Consider the following 5311-nt stretch of genomic DNA (forward strand, 5'->3'; position numbering starts at 1 on the left):
CAATTTTATAACTCTTTTAATTCTATTAAATTTAAAAACATAAATATGAAGGAAACTAATACATGCATATAGCTTCATGTTCAAAAATCTTTCACTAAAGTGACAACAAGCTCTTTTATCAAGGGATGGCTTTACTCATTGAAGTATAAGCCAAAACACCATAGCCAAAAACACATAAACACGACAAGTTTCAAAACTTCTGGTGTAAAAACATAAAGTGTCACCAAAACTTTTCCCTTAGTTTAATATACTTGAAGTTACAAGTAGATCCAAAATCTGATGTTTTGACTCTAACTTCAATCTAGAGAGTTGAGACAGGGCTAAAGTCCTGCAAATAATCTTGGACTCCCTACCCTTGAGGAAAACTGGGGGATCTTGACAATATTTCAGCCTTGAACCCAACTGTGTCATATCCACCTCTTCTTTCATTATTGAAGGGATATTATTCAGCTATGACATATCTGTCATTTTTTAATGGCAGCAACATAAATACCAATTATTTTATATTCTCAAATATTGCTCACTATATCATTCATCAAAAGGCTGTTCAATTTAAACAAGAAATTTTATCATGCGACACTCTACTTGCTTAATTTTAAATAATGTAATTTGGAAGATATGTGAGAGTTCCGTTACATCTAATTCCCTGAAAGAGGCCAGGGATATTTTAACCTTTGTTGAAATCAGCAGATTTCAATTTGGGAAAGGAAAGAAAAGAATGTCCCTTCTTACCATTTGCATTTGTTGTGTACAATTGCACCTAAAACAGGATACTAACGTCCAGGTATCTAGTAGAATTTTTAAAAAATACATACAGCATATATTAACGTAGACATCACTTAGGCAAGTGGTAAAACCCATAGGCCAGACTGCTAGAAAAACATGAAAAAGAAATAAGTTTGATGTGTTCTGGATGCACAATAACCACAAGACAGAAATGAGCTCTGGGTACAAGAGTCACAGGGCCTCATTTGGAATCCCAGCTCTGCACTTGCTGTCTGTCTGTCTGTCTGTCTTTAGGCAAATTACTTATCCTTTCAGGGCTTCAGATCCTCCAATTGTATAATGCATGCAAGTAATTTATAAACTTGATTTGAATACGAGAGGTAATACCCAAGTTTGTTCAGTTCCTGGCTTTTTATAAAAACATATATAAGAATAGTGGTCTTCTTTCTTACAAAAATCTATGTTCTTGTTTGCAATTTTTATCTGAAAAGAAAAAAATTTTTTTTTTTTGGTACCGGGGATTAAACTCGGGTCCTTGCGCTTGCAAGGTAGGCCACCGAACTGCTGAGCTAAATCCCCGGCCCTATCTGAAAAATTAACAAAAAGAAAAAGGTAAATGCTTGTGGCATCATCAAAATGGTGAAAAAGAATGCTCCGGCTCTCCTCCAAAGATCAAAAGGTAGGTACTTTCTTGTGATATGTCTAGTACTGGGTGAACAACATGAGGTGATCCAGTACGCCACATGTAATAATGCAAGGCCAAACAAATAGTTTGCTCTGTCATCTTAATTTATTATGAGATATTTTATTTGAAACAAAACAAAAACCTCACTAGCCTATTGAGGACCAGAGGAGAATCAAGGCCTAACTGACCTCTTCTGGGAGCACAAAGGAGAAAGATTGCACTCAAGGGTGATTATGTATTAGGGCAAAGTTAAGACAGCTGAGGTTAAGTTGTTTACCAGAGAACGTACTAATGGATATTAGAAGCCAGATGAATTTTGTGTTACTTTGATTGTTTGTGCCTACATTTGGGTAAATAAAGGCAAGGTGAGCCAAACGCTCGGGGCTCCTCTTCCTGCTGGAGGTAAGAGTCCCCGACTGCCTGTATGACTTTGTCGTTCATCCTCATTCGCCCTGGGTCAGGGAGAAGAAAGTAGCTGGTCTAGGTCTTGGAGCAAGGCTAGCTGGGTGGGGTGGCTACAGGTGGGTGCCCCAGTGTGGCTGGTGGGCGCCCCAGTTGGCTACAGGTGGTGCCTAAGTTGGCACCTGAGACTAGGGTTGCCTACAATGGCAACTATCAGGTAGTCTTCCATGATAGAGACGAACTTAGTGAAGAGAGAACTATCTTCCCTAGGATTAGAGCTGTACACTATAGACAGCATATAGAGTTTCTGTGCACTTTCCCAGATGTAGCAAACTGTGATAAATTATATCTCTACAAGGAAACCACTTTTATTCAAAGCAAGTTTGGAAACTATTTCAGGAGTCTAACTCTTCTTTAATCATATACTTTGATGGAAGAATGTTCTTATGCACATCAGCTCAGCTCAATTCCTTCCAGAAGGACTGACATCTTAAACTGCACTAAACAATGAAATCACCTTGTCAAATAAAGTGCAAAATGGAAAACCTGTTACCAAACTCATCTGATATAATGACATTTACAACAACATGTTTGAGGTGATAAACCGACAATAATAATTATATTTCCTTTAGACTTTGTACTTTGAAAGTTTGATGCAATCATACTTTCTTCCTTCAAGAAAATTTTACACCCCGACATTTAATTTCTGAGACTTCAAACCTTCCATGAACATGCAAATCACAGTTGGCATTAAAAGAAGCACTCTCGGCTCCCTTTCAGGAGCCTGGAATAATGATGGTGATGATGATGATGATGATGGTGCAAACAATAGCTGAGCACAGGAGACTTTTCCTGTTATTCAAAGTTGATGGAAGCATTTCAGTGGAGAAGTGACAAACAGAGCATTTTTTTTTCTGCCTTGTAACAATGGGATTTTGCTGGTGAATTCTCTTCAGGAGAATAAAAAAGAATCAAGGTCACGCAAAATGCCAGGTTATTGCCACAGGCTAGAGCTTTTGCACATAGTAGGAACTTAATTATTATTAAATGAATGACTGTTTCTGGGAATTTTCAGTATAATATTCTGAGCATTTAAAAGACCGTATTATCCCTCTCAGCATGGGTTTTAATTACACTCACAGAGCAAGCTGGAATTTTGTGATGTGAGGTTGCAAGGCTGAGGTTCTGGCCCTTGCAAAAGTTCCTGGTTCCTCTGTTACCCTATAATTCTGCCTAAGAAAAGGTCCCACTCAGGTTCCTGGGAAGTGAACTGCCCCCTGGAAAACCTCCCCTGGTACTGCTACTGGAGTTGTTTTTAAAGTCCTATGGGTTCATGCTCACTAGTATGCTTCTAGTTTTCTATTTGTTGGTAGCTCAGGCTGAAAGTTTACCACAGAAAAATGTTTGACTAAAATGAGACTAGAGATATGATCTCTAGCTATCAATTATCAATGTCCTATCTGTCTCAGAATCCCACCATAGACTTGGGCACAGGCTGTAACCTCTTTCCAGAATAGTTGTGATTATAAAAAAATCTATTTATGACCTAAAGGCTCAGAGACAAAGAGAATATTAAAAATGGCACCAACTGTCAGAATGAGAATTTTACTTCTAGATATAACTGAGGATCCAACTGTTTCAGGTACTCTGAACAACATTAATGTATATGTTTTGTACTGTCTAGGAAGTTGCAACCTTACATAGCGTGGGGGATATTCTGCTACATACACGTTTCTTTTTCTGCTATTCCTCAAATCTTACATGGTCTCCTATAATACAGATAATAAGATACTCTGGTCCAGATCTAAACTGTAAACATGTTTATAAGTTAGCCATTTGGTCCTTTGCTCACAGCTGCGTCAACTATTAGACTACAAATCCCCAGTGGTCTGCATCTTGATCTTCTAATGCTATCATCATATTTCCCAAAATAGCAACACTCAAAAAAATATTTTTTAACTTTTTAATACCAAAAGGCAATGCAACATAGTGTTCAAAGGGCAAGGAGATTTCTAGAGCCATTTGACCACTGTCCAATACAAATAATCATATTTATTAAGTGAGGAAAAAAGGAAATGTTTAATATCTGGGCTATAAAAGACTGTTTTGCAATACAGCTCTCAAGAGAAAGTAGGCCTATTAATAAATAAGCAAATCAAGGTGCTAGGAAAATTTAGACCCTAATAACAGAAGCAGCAGCGACAGTTACGATTACTAACTGCATGGGACAGACTTCACATAAACTGTCTCTAATACAGGTACTATCTCTAATCCTCACCTTGCAAGTATGTGTGAGGAAACCCATTTCATAGATAAGGACAAGTCACTTTCCTGAGGTCAAACTGTGGTGATAAGGCTGAGCCCATATTTTAAATCAAGTGCATCTCTTCCAAAGCCTAGTATTTTCTCACCCTGCACTGTCCTTACGGTCACCTGAAGTTGATAGAACAAATGAGAATGGGCATAGGAATGGGTAGGGACAGGATAGCATGGTTAAGGCATTTCAAAATCATTACAGGTATGAGAGTTAACTGTGTCAATTTAAGTAAGAAACACTGGACTAATTGGATTATCATAGTTCTGGATGTGGCCAAAGGGATCCACTGAAGGCAGAAGACCCACCCTGGGTGTACATGGCACCAACCCATAGGCTTGTAGCCTGAATGGAATAAGAGGGAAATGAAGAAGGAAGCTTGCTTCTGTTTCTTCAGAGGAGTTCCAGTCTCCACCCTCATCTTGGAAATCGCCCCTAGGCTTTCAGCATAGACCCTTCAGCCTCCTGATTTGGACTCACGTAGGACGCTGCAGTGAGATCCAGGCCTCAGTGTTGGACTAGATCCTTTGGATCTACAGCAGGCAGACAGCCCTCTTGAACACTTCCACATACAGGTAGCTATTGTAGACTACCTTGTAAACCCTTATATATTTATATATCTTATATTAAATCTGTTTCTCTAGTGAGTACTGACTGAAGATTTGACTATAATAAGGCCAGTTCAAAGAAGACACTATGATTTTGTTGATTCTAAAAAAATGAAACTTTTCTACATGAGTCCATATAACTCTAGCAAATTTTTAAAATTTTCATTTGACCCCAAATGTAGAATGACAAAGAATTGTCCATTCTTTGAAAACAATAAGATATGATTGGTGGCTACATGCTGAAATGGTTTTCTTTCCTGAACTTTACACATCATTATTTGTAAAATCATTGAGAAAAGAAAAATGATAGACTTCATATCGTGCAAGATATTGCTGTATTCAGATGGCTTTGTCCCTTTCTTAAGAAATCAGGCAAGAAAACTTGGCTAATTGGAGGGCCTTTAAAGCCCACATAATGAATTTCAGCATACATCAAGGTTCACATTCTAATAAATGGCTCTAGGATCAAGGAAATCAAAAAGTTGCCTGGGCCTGGGATTTAGCTGTGCCTGCCTCACAAGGGCAAAATCCTGATTTGGATCCCTGGTACAAAAAAAAAAATAAGAAGTTGTCTTC

Source organism: Fukomys damarensis, unplaced genomic scaffold (genome assembly GCF_012274545.1).
Source record: "Fukomys damarensis isolate Sample0158 unplaced genomic scaffold, DMR_v1.0_HiC HiC_scaffold_17, whole genome shotgun sequence".
Lineage (NCBI taxonomy): Eukaryota > Metazoa > Chordata > Mammalia > Rodentia > Bathyergidae > Fukomys > Fukomys damarensis.